The 12,612-nt window shown below is 37.0% G+C and overlaps 1 long non-coding RNA gene across 1 annotated transcript; it reads right to left on the bottom strand.

Moving 5' to 3' along the window:
* Positions 1-10,419: 10,419 nt before the first annotated feature.
* On the bottom strand, positions 10,420-12,612 carry LOC122301615. The gene is made up of 2 exons (XR_006240212.1): positions 10,994-12,612; positions 10,420-10,641 (listed from the first exon to the last, which is right to left on the bottom strand). It is a non-coding gene; the product is annotated as an uncharacterized LOC122301615 (long non-coding RNA).

Below are 12,612 nucleotides of genomic sequence, written 5' to 3'. Positions count from 1 at the left end.
GCTGAAGATTTACTCTGCTAGGGTGGATGCGGTGCACTCAGAGAGGCATATAAGGTCTTGGGTGGGATCAGTCGAGCTGGCATAGAAGATGAACAACGTTGGCTGAGGGCTATAGTTAATGTTCAATCATAATTTGGTTCCGTTTGTTTTCACATACTCAATTCATGTATCGACTAATCAAGTTTAGTTGTAGTCAAGTAAAATGGTAACTGGGTCATTAAGAGTATCGCAGAATTGCACTTCATATTAAATCTCTCAATGCGATATCAAAAGTATCTATAAAACGTCTTTTAACACATTAATGTTATCTACTAATTTTTTATCACTTCATGTTATGTACTAAATTCAGCATTTTTTGGCGAAGAGATCTATGCTTCAGCACTTTGCTTGGATTCCTATCATTATGCTTTTGTAACAGAAACTGTTCCGGATGGAAGCAATGTTGACAATGGGCTGGACAGGACTCATTCTAAGAAAAATTCCGAGAAGAAGGTGGGGTTTTTTATTACATGACATTAGTGGGTTAAACTGCTGTTGCAAACTCATGCAAGTGCTTATGCAGATCCTCCTTCTAACCCTCCGTTTTCTATTCCTGATGTTTTCGTTGCATTTTCGGTGGATCCTCTATATGAGCAGACATCTACGAAATTTGATGAAGGTGGAGCCAAGGGTCTCTACAGTCCTACTGTTATTCTTTTAAAGTGCCGGGAAAGTGCAAATCATTTACATCCCAAAATGAAATGGTTGTAACGTAATTTAGCAAGTAATTGAGTATGGTTTACCGAGGGAGACTAAGGTACTGACAAAAGCAGATCTAACTTGCTTTTATGCTTTATAGGTGCGTAGGCAAATCAAGAATAATTACTCATAAAGAAAAAGACAAATTATGAATAAAAGATTTTTATTGATTAGTTTCAACAGATTGCCTCAGATAGTTTTCAAACACTCCATTCATTTTCAACCCCTTTGAAAATTGAAGCCTGATATGGTTGTTGATTTGCTACAAACCAGTTTAATTTGTACACCTTATAAACCAGCAAACCGTTTAACACTTTAACAAGTTTCAATCCGTTTATTTGCAAAGAGTGAAGAGGTCCAATTATTCTGGAAATTTTTTTTCTTTAAGTGGAATATTGTCAAACGCATTTTACTTCTTATTATTTATTCTATAATATTTCAAATATTTTTTGTTTTACTTATAAAATTGGTAGGTTGCAAGAACTCATATTTAATTATATTTGTCGACATATACTGAACAATATATGCAATAAATTGGTACCGTCTTATACTTATAACATATACTTTCCAATCTCTTTCTGTTTTATTTAATTATTTTTCAAGATTACATATAATGGTTAAACACATTCTGCACCTTTTAGTTTTAATCCATTTTTCCCCTTTTGATATTCACTACTTATTGGCTGTTGATATGCATAAGCTTTTGTTGGTTAGGCAAATGTGAGTTTGAGAGTCTGGTGAGTAAATTATACTCTATGACCTGTAATATGATTTGTTTTTTTTTTTATTTTTTATTTTTTTTTATTTTTTATTATTTTTTATCAACATAAGAACTTGTTTTATTCATCAAAATCAACCAATTACATCAAAGCATCATGCCAAATGACTTGAGAAACAAATTTTAGAAAAGAGTTCCACCAAATCACTAGATCATCTATATGCCATGAATGTTTAGCCAAACAATGGGCCACAGCATTGGCCATACGACCTCTATGCTGACCAGAAGCCTTAGGAAACCTTTGCAGTAGCCTCCTAATCTCAAAAACCAAATTCCCCCATATAGATATAGATTCCTGGTCAGTAGTAAGCTCTTGTACCACCAATAATGAATCACTTTCCACCTCCAACTCATTAATTCCCAAAGGCAAGCAAACTTGGAGTCCCCTCAACACTGCCAAGAATTCTATTTCCATAGGATCAGTCACTTCATGTTCTGGTTTACTTGCTGTAAAAATCACTTGACCTCCCTCATCTCTAAGAACCATGCCTACACCCGAGCTGCATTGATCCTAAAAAATAGCACCATCAATGTTAAGCTTTAAGACCCCCACGGGTGGAGGTGTCCAGCTGCAATTTGGCTTCATTCCCTTTCCCTGCTCTGCTATTGCTGATTTATGTTCTTGCTGTAATGAAAAGGCATGATCCAATACTTGTTGAGGAGACAACTTTTGTTGTTCATATAGTAGTTTATTTCTTCTGTTCCATAACCCCATGAGCATAGAGCCAGTTGTTCCATCTCCCCCTCTCTATTCCTTGATGCCAGCTGAGTCATAATCTGAACAAAGTCTAACTGAGATTGGATATTCTGCAAGAATCTGAGCTGAGCCAATAATGCATCCTTGAAGCTTACACAATTGAGCAGGGCATGATTTATATCCTCTTCTTCCCCTTTGCACCATGGACATATAGCTTCTGTCACCACTTTTTTTACCAGCAAGTTCTTCAATGATGGTAACCCATTCTTACACACCCTCACACAAATATCTTCACTCGAGTAGGAACCTGCATTTTCCATATTTTCCACCACATTGTTTTCTGTTCCTCTCGAAATGATACCTCACCTTCTTGAATATCTTCAGCAACAGACATGAATAGCCTGTAAGCACTTCTAACACTAAATTGACCATTTTTTTCATGTTCCCACACCAGATCATTAGGCTTGCTATTAGAAGCTAACACCATATGTAGCACTTCTTCAGCTTCCCTTGGAGGTAGACATCTTCTAACCTTCTCCATATCCCATCTTCTAGTTCTATCATCTATCAACTTAGAGACCTTCCCATTTAACTAAGTTTGGGTAATTGAATATGAAACTGGCACCAGCTTATGATTTGGTAGCCAAAAGTCAGACCATATATTAATGGCCTTTCCATCTCCAACCCTCCACTTGCACCCTTGCAGTAGGTATTTCTTAGCTTCCCATATGCCCCTCCACACAAAAGAAGGGTTTGCTCCTAACTTGGCCTCTTTAAAACTTGTTGAAGGAAAATATCTAGCTTTATAGATTTTATGTAACAGCAAACTTTCCTCCTTAAGGATACGCCAACCCTGCTTAGCTAAAAGGGCCAAGTTAAATGTCCTTAAATCCTTAAAACCCATACCCCCATGCATCTTTGACTTACACATCTTTCTCCAACTAACCCAGCTGATTTTGTTTTACTCCTTCTTTTGCCCCCACCAAAATCTTGCTATCAAACTTTCCAACTTAGAACACAAGGAAGTAGGCAATTTAAAGCAACTCATAGTGTAAGTTGGGATAGAGAGGGCTACTGCTTTAATGAGCACCTCTTTACTCCCTTGAGATAACAGTTTTTCCTTCCACTCTTGTGTCCACACTTTGTTTAGCAACCCAGAGAAAGCTTGATATTTTCCTCTACCCACCATGGGAGGCAGACCCAAGTACTTATCATAGTTTTGATGCTGTTGGACACCCCAAAACTGCATAATCTCAGCTTTGGTATTAGTGGAGACATTCTTGCTAAAGACTATAGAAGTTTTTTCCTTATTCACCATTTGACCTGAAGCTTGTTCATATACTTCCAATAGATGAAGAATGTTTCTATTTGTTTGTGATGTGGCCCTGCAAAACAAAACACTGTCATCTACAAACATAAGATGATTGATCTTTGGAGCACCTCTACAAACACAGATCCCCTCCACTACATCTTTGACATCAGCTTTCTGAAGAAGAGAGATAAGGCCTTTAGTGCAGAGAAGGAATAGATAAGGGGATATGGGATCCCCTTGCCTTAACCCTGTGGAGGGATAAATTGGACCTTTAGGCTCCCCATTCACCAAAATAGAGAATGAGATAGATCTCACACAAAGCATCAACAAATTGGTCCATTTAACACCAAATCCCATCTTGTTCATAACTGTTTCCAAGAAGTCTCACTCTATTCAATCATAGGCCTTACTCATATCAAGTTTTAAAGACATGAACCAATTCCTTCCTTGCCTTTTCCTTCAAAGAATGTGCACTAACTCATAGGCAATTAGCACATTATCTGTGATTAACCTTCTAGGAACAAAGGCACATTGTGAACCAGAAATCAACTTAGGAAGAATTGCCTTTAATCTGTTTGCAATAACCTTTGACACCAATTTATAGATAACATTGCATAGGCTAATTGGCCTAAAATCAGAAACCAACTCAGCCTTTTTTTTCTTTGGAATCAGAGTCACATATGTGTGGTTTAACAGTGAAGGAAAACTGCCAGTATTCAACGCATTTAAAACAGCTTGAGTAACATCCCTGCCAACAATAGACAATATTTTTGATAAAAAATAGAAGTCATACCATCTGGACCAGGTGCCTTTGTTGGATTCATCTCCTTTAAAGCTACTTCAACTTCAGTTGCAACAAACTCCATCTCTAGTCTTTGCTTCATCTCATCTGTAACTCTACCCTTCAAAGCATCTAAAAACTGCATACTGCCTCTTTGTGTTGAAGATGTGAAAAGCTTCTCGAAATAATTCAGGATAACTTCATCTCTTGCTTCATCCACTTGCCAATTGCCAATGTCATCCCTTATGCCTTTTATCATATTCTTTGCTTTTCTCTGTGATGCTTTGTGGTGGAAAAAGCTTGTATTTCTATCCCCCTCAGTCAACCATAGGGCCCTTGACCTTTGTCTCCACATTATTTCCTGTCTTTCCAACCAATTCTGAACCTCCATTCTAGCTTTCTTTAAATCATGTATTCTATGACCCCTAGGATCAGAGTCCTCAAGCCTTTTTAAATGTTCTTTTGCCTTTCTTAGCTTTTTCTGCACATTACCAAAGCTAGCTTGGTTCCACTTTGCTAGATGTTGACCACATTTCTGAATCTGTTTCATGACTCCCACCATAGTTCTCTCCCCAGTAGTACTAACCCAAGCCTTCTCAATAAGTGGTTTGCAACTTTTATCCTCCACCCACATGGCCTCAAAATGGAATAGCTTTTTCCCCTACTCTAATATCTGTGATTTTACAACTGAAACTTGATTGGCACATGATCTGAGTATGCCACACTACCATGACTGACACTAACCATAAGATAAAAGGTCTTCCATTTAAGGTTAGCTAGTCTCCGATCCAGTCTTTCACTTATGCTTTGCTCAGGTACCCTTTTATTACACCAGGTGAAAGGATTGCCAATATACCCCAGGTCCAACAAATCACAATCATCAAGCACTTCATGAAACTCCTGCATCTGTCTATCAGTTCTTGCTCTTCCACCAGTTTTTTCATTAATACTTAGCACCTCATTGAAATCTCCCATCAAAAGCCATCCTTGATCACTTGGAACTTTTATGGATCGTAAAAGGCTCCAAGTTTCATGTCTCCTACTAGCCTCAGGTTGACCATACACCCCAGTAAAATACCAAGGTTCACAATCAGTTGAAGAATCCTGAATGGAAGCATGGATGTGACTCTTAGGTACTGTTTGGCCACAAAGAATTCTCATCTCAAACATAGAATTTTCATTTCATCATTACAACTTTCTCAAATCCCTATACAAAATATAATAAACAATTCAACTTTTTTTCTATTTTTTCAAATCTCAAAATAATAATAATATTAAAATATAATATTTTAATATTTAATCTTAAAACTCAAAATTCTCATCTGAGAAACCTCAGTGGCCAAGCAGTTGAGTAATTTTTAATGTCCAAACTAACATCATTCCTCCATAATAAAGCAAGACCACCACTCCTCCCCTCACTGTTTATTGCCAAACAATTCTCATACCTCAGCCTATATTTCAGTTTTTCCATTTCCTTATCTTGTAACCTGGTCTTTTGTAAAAACAAGACCTTGGGACCTTCCTCCCTAACTAACTCAGAGAGAGCTCGAACTCCTCGTTGGTTCCCAAGCCCACGAGAGTTCCAATTGAGGAGAATCATTGGGGTCGGCAGGGCTATTCAACAGCCTCTGCCGATATCAAATTATCATTAGCAAGCTTCTCAACCATACTTCCTCCTTCCTTCCCTTTCACTCCTACGTCCATCTCTTTTAGCTTAACCCTCTTTTTTCCTTCATGGGCTAAGCTTGTATTATTCTCATCCTCAACATGACATTTCTTGCATGCACTAGTACTTTGAGGGATAGTACTCGTACCTGTGTTTCTAGCACGTTTTTTTCCAAGTTGACCGAGGGGATCTTCTCTAGGGTTGTTGAATCACTGAATGTAGCTGGGCTTGAGAGGCCTCGACATTCACTTGGCCCACCATAGGAGAATCCACATGGACAACATTCAAATTTCCGTTACTGCCACCTTCCAAAAGTTGCGTAACTGAAATGCCAGAATCACCCCTATCCATCTGAACCTAATCATCTCCATAAAATCCTCCCTCATTCACCAATCCTCCTTCCTCTATATTTAAATTTTGAACATGATCAGCCTTTACTCCACCTCCAACGTCTCTTGAATAGCCGCCACCCATTTTGAAAGGTTTCGAAAATACAGCATCGTTACCATTCATATTAACTGCCGTCTTTTCTCCCACCTTCGTCACTGCCAGCTGTCCTTTCTCCGACAAAATACTCCTTCCAGTCATACTATTCCCTCGTCGAGTGTTGTACTGAAATCTGCGACCTCCTCCGTCCGCGCGAAGCCAGCTACCAAACTGTTTATTCTCATTTTCGTTCCCAGTAGAACTTTGGCACTCTATATCATCGTGGATAATTCTGCCACAATTTAGATAGAATATTGACAACTTCTCATATGTTATCGGGACCCGTGTTTGACTCCCTTGCAATTTGATGGTTCGAACCCTTGCCAGAGGCTTCTTCAAATCCAATAAAACTTTGACTCTAAGAAACGCTCCCCACCCCACGTCATCCACATCCGCTTCCACCTCTTCCACCACCCCAATCGAACTTCCTAGCTGTACCCCACACTCCTTTGACATCCCTACCAAAGGCAAATTATGAAACTGCACCCACATTGCAGCCTTATCAAAGGACATCTTACTCAATGGGGTATACCCATCAAACGCATTCATGACAAATATGTTGCCATCGAATAACCATGATCTCCCACTCTCCACTCGATTCTTATCTGAATGAGTAGCAAAAGTGATAACAAAGACATTCTGTCTCACTTTTGTAAAAGTTGTAGGTTTACTAAGCCTTCACACCTTGGCCATAGTATTCTCAACTATGTTCTTCCCAATCACTCTCTCCAACCATATCTTACCAATCAAACTACGATCTCCCTTTCACTGCACCTCAGAACTGCCCTCCCCCTCAATGTCAATAGCCTTACCTTCTTCTTCATTCAACTAAAAGTTTTCCCACATCTCCTAAAGTTTTTCCATCGCTCACACTCAAACTAACTTGATGAACCCTATCAAACACCACCTCTATTTCCTAGAGAGAAAAATAGAGAGGAGACTCTTCACTCTTCTTTGGTAAAGGAGAAGAATTGATAGAATTTAGAATCTTAGTCTTATATAATTTGTTTTTTAGTAGAATTGATGTGGACTTATATTTAACATCATTTATCATTTGTTAAGGTGTTCAATCATTTAGTGAACTGTATAGTGCTATATTATACTTTACTAGAAATATAATGATTAAAATGTTTTATGTATAGACATTTATTAACGATATTAACTTTATTTCAAAAAATTACTGTAGACATCGATCTCAACATCAATTCAAATACAAAGGAAGAGAATCATAAATCTCAGGCTACATCATCCAAGATTAGGAGAAAAATCCAGAAAAAAAAAATTAATTGAACAATCGTGTCTCATACTAATTGTATCTATTTTATATTGTTTTATATTGAACAACCATATATATATATATATATATATATATATATTATATTTTTAATATTATAAATTGACCATAAAATATTTATCGGTAAAGTGAACTCTTTTATATATGCATGTTCCAATTTATATATTGATATACATTCTATTAGTAGTTGTTGAACCATTTAGTTATAAAATTCAGCATAAATAACGATCTGCGCACTGCGCGGGCTATATGCTCATTTAGTATAGTGTCTAGACCTTGGATTCATACTAACCATGAAACTTCAGCTTTAGTGTGGCCTCAAAAAGTGATAGTTAGATGTCCTTTTTTGAGTTACTTATCACTTAAAAGGCTTGGTTGTTATGGTTACCCTGGACAATTTTTTTTTTTTATATGTTTCAGTTCTAATTGTACCTTAAACATTGTGTGTTGTGTGATGTAGAAATACTAGAGCTTTACAAACCACCCAATTGAACAAAATAGGGAGGCAATCTTCACATTAGTCTCATAGAAAGCATATCTTTCATCATTTTTACTCTTAAATGATGTCACTGGCTTTATCTTTTATCATATTTTAACAATTTTAACAATCTAGTGTTTCTTTTTTGTTAGTTGTAGTTGCTATGTTAGAAACTTACATGCTGCCATAATTTTTTAATACACACCACGTCAGAAACATTTGTTATTTGAGAAGTTCATCTTAGTTAATTTGATTTTCATAGCTTTCTTTTGTGCCATAAGATGTATAAATTTATGTTCTTATGCAGGGGATAATTGAAATCTAGTACAACATAGCAAAGAGCATAATTGCAAGTTATAGCAGACAGAGTTAGGACTTATATTTAGTTGTTCGATTAACAAAACTTTGGAGCATTTTTAGGAAGAGTAAATCTACTCTTAGGCCGTTCTTGTCTCCAACACCACATATTAATGATGCGGCAAAGCCGATTTCTTAAAAACGATTTAATGCTCAAGTTTCCTCTCTCTTCCACCCCCTGCTTTCTCAATCACTCAAGAGAGAGAAAACGAGCCCCAAGTACAATGTTTGAAGTTTTTATTCTTTTGTTGCCTGTTTTCTCCTTTGTGCATTTTATTTTTTTGGTTCAAGCTGTAATTACTAGTGAGGTTTTAAATGGGTGGTTTTTGTGGTTTTGATCTTTTGTGACTTTTTTTTTCACCTAAATCATGGGTAGTGAAGGGGCAAATCTCTTGCACTTGCCAATCTCTTGTACAGTTTCAATTAGAAATTACCTAGTGGGATGAAAGAGGAGGACATTAACATGGAACAATCAACTGGTCTGGGTTTACCTAGAAAAGAACACCACTGAAACTATTAGCGTAAAGTTTTCATCTTTATCACGCTTAGAACTTTTTACTTAAAAAGAAGTAGTGAGAACAAAGAAATAAGTAGGCTTTACTATCTGTGAGTTTCTGCTCATAGTAAATCTCAAATCAATGGCATTGAAAAGAAAAGAAGCTTCTGTGTGTTTTGTGCCTTTCCTCTGTTTCTGGGCTTCTGCATATGGATTATTTTCTCCGAAAGGTGTAAACTTTGAAGGTAACTCCAAAATTTCTTTCATCCTTCCCTTTAAAATCTACAAAAACGGTGTTGTTTGGGTGCCTATATGGTGTGAAATTCTCATCTTGCTGCTTTGTTTTTAATGGGAATAAAAACTTCTTTAAAGGATTAACTGTTACACGAAACCCTGCACAACAATGAAAGGAAATCGTTATTTTTCGTTTTCTACTATTGCTTGTTTTTGGCATCTTAAGTCATGCAAGAAAAAGGTTATTTGGTTGGGCTTCGGCAGGGAGGGGGGAGAGCAAAGAAGGAAGGGAGGGGGGAAAGCAAATAAGGAAGTGTAGAGGGGAATGTGGGAGGAGAAATTTGAATGAAAGATTCGGGAAGAATGTCGAAAATGTGGAGAGTAGTCTAACAAATGGTTTTAAAAAAAATAAAAATAAAAATAAAAGCCAGCTCAGCTAGTGTGCGGTGTTGGAGACTTAAGTGGCCTAATAGTAGAATCACTCTTTTAGGAAACTTGATTTTGGCTTTCTTTGCACAAGATTGATATGCCGATCAAGAATAATGACTATAAAGTATGTATGTTGCCTTTGTCTTTACTCCAAGTGCTTTTTTTTCAATGACTCTATGTAGAAATAAAGCATGTCTCAATTTAGTAATTGCTTCTCTTTGTTTCCTAAATTTTGGAGGTCATGTTTTGCCATGCAAAGTGAATTTATATTTGTGTTGAGAAGATGCCAATACAAATATAAACACGGTTCATGCAAGAGCAATATACCAAAGGAACATCACAAGATTACTGGCAGCTATAGACTTTTTAGAAGATCATTCTCCTATCATGGTCTTTAATCTTAGTGAATTATGTTATTTTAGTATTTTTTTTATGGATCAAAGTTGTTTTGATAATATTGAGTTGATGAAATTGGTAGCACAGTTCGTACATGTTTGTTTGAAATTGTTGTAGGATGTACGTTTTGCTCAATTTGTGTAACGCTCCCAACTCTCACGTATGAACATGTGGAAATCGAGACGTTGGAATGATGACAACCCGGGTCACGTATCCCATTGTCAAGTGCCAAGTGTGCATACATATAAGAAGTGTACAATAAAAATAATACAGCGGATAAATAAGGTCAGTCGACTAAATACAATAAATTATTTAAATACAATGTCGCTTAAAATAAGCGTACCAAAAATATTACAAATTAAAGTAATGAAGTTATAATCCAAAATACATAATTTAAAAGCAAAAAATAATCTCCAACAATTATAAGCAGAGATGCCAATCTACTCCTCTGATGAAGCCGCCTCCTCGGGCCCAACCTCTTCGTCATCTACAACAAAATCTACGGTACCAAGAAATGGTATCGCAGGTAAGTAATAAATCAAATAAATCTCAAGATAAAAATACATTCACGCAATAACAAAATGCATGAATATGATGTCATATGTATGAGACCCCAAAAATGATCATTTTCTTGAAAAATGAATAATTTTCCACGCATGCCAAAAATTCCATTATGCCAAAAATCAAATCCATTAAAACAGTCACATCATTTTCCCAGAAAATGGCCCAACATAGAAACCATTAATCCAATCTCGTCATTTTTCAAAAAATGACCCATTATCTATTATCAAAATCAATATCAAAATTTAATCTGTATGCACCATGATCTCCCTTAGGGACAATCCGCACACCTTGGCTCCCTTCGTCACACCATGGGTAACGACCATGCGTGTGACTTCGTAATAAGTGATGCCCAGTTCCGAGCCCAAAGCGTTCGTAGCCCAGCATCCTCTAGCATGCGCCAACAGAGGGGCCACATAGTCGGCACGAGAGCATTACTATCCCATCCAATCTCGTTGTCGTCCAGCGACAACTCAGGAGATGTCACTCAGTATATTCCACTCACGAGTGACCAGAGGAGCTCCACTGAGATAATGCTACATTTCGGCTTGGAGTCGTGATACATACGCACCCAAAAATCTATTTAACATATGAAAATCCAGTTTTCATTTACAAACATGAACATGCATGCACCATGTAATGCATACGACAAGACACAAAAATATCCAACAAACCCAACATCATCCAATCAACAAACAATTCCATCTTCCATTCCAACCGACCTCCAAACTCGTCGGACACAGTCCGGCACAACAAACCAATTACAGATTATTTGTTAAAGCATAAATATATTCAAAATCACAAAATTTGTTAAGAAAATACTTACAATGCTTTTAATTTCTGAAAGATCACGCACCTGATTAAATCCCAAAAGCTAGCTTGAAAATAAACGACTAAATATTGCAATATTTTTAGACTAAAATGGGTTTAAAAAACAAAGGGATTTAAAGTGAAATTTTCGAAATAAAATGGGTTGATTTTTACTGAAAATAAGCTTGAGATAAATGCCTGGAAATGTATCACACGGTTTGAACTAAAAGCTCACAAGAAATATAAATGGAGTCCTCGGCTACAAGAGCAAAACAGGGCACGGCAAGGACCAGCTACACATCACGGTGTTGGAGAGAAAAACTTCAGAAAATCACAAGGTTTTACCCAAAATCTTGTACACGAAAATAATAGAGATAAAAAGAGGAAAATCCGGACACAAAATGACCAAGAAAAACAGAGCAATTCCGGGTATAAAAACAGAGCAGAAATTCATGATCAACCCAAGAAGATAGCAGGAGTTTTACACCAAAATATCATGAAATAAACAAGAAATAAAGAAGAGGATGAGACACACAAAGAAGCTCAGCCAGACCTCAACAATGGAGAAAAACAGAGGAAATAAATGCAAGATAAATGAAGGAAATACACGATTCTACAGCAAGAGGAACCCGAAAATTAAAGAGCTTGAAATGAGGAACAATACCGGACGAAAATGGAGGAAGATGCTTTGGCACACAGCACGAAGACGAAGCAAAAATTTTCGAAGGAAGAAGTAGTATAGTCGGCGCAGCAGGGGGAGAAAAGGGAAACAAATGAAGAAGAAGAAGAAGAAGAAGAAGAAGAAAGAAGCAAGAAAATATTACCAGTGAAGAAGAAGCAGCCGGCGTGTAGGAGAAGAAGAGGAAAAGAAATTGAAGAAAGAAAGAGGCATGCAGGAAGATTGAAGGAAGGAGAAGAAAAGAGGGGTAGGCAAAGCGACGCCGTTTAGAAGAGAAAGGGGGCTGGGTCATGGGTGCAATGGGCTGGGCCCGAAATATGAAAGAATTCGGCCCAAAACAAGATAAAAACCCACTAAAACAAAGGCAAATCCGAAAATAAGGATATAAGAAATAAAAATGCACAATAAAATAAATAAAAG

The sequence above is a fragment of the Carya illinoinensis genome, chromosome 1 (assembly GCF_018687715.1).
Source record: "Carya illinoinensis cultivar Pawnee chromosome 1, C.illinoinensisPawnee_v1, whole genome shotgun sequence".
NCBI lineage: Eukaryota > Viridiplantae > Streptophyta > Magnoliopsida > Fagales > Juglandaceae > Carya > Carya illinoinensis.
This window is presented reverse-complemented; position numbering and strand designations above follow the sequence as displayed.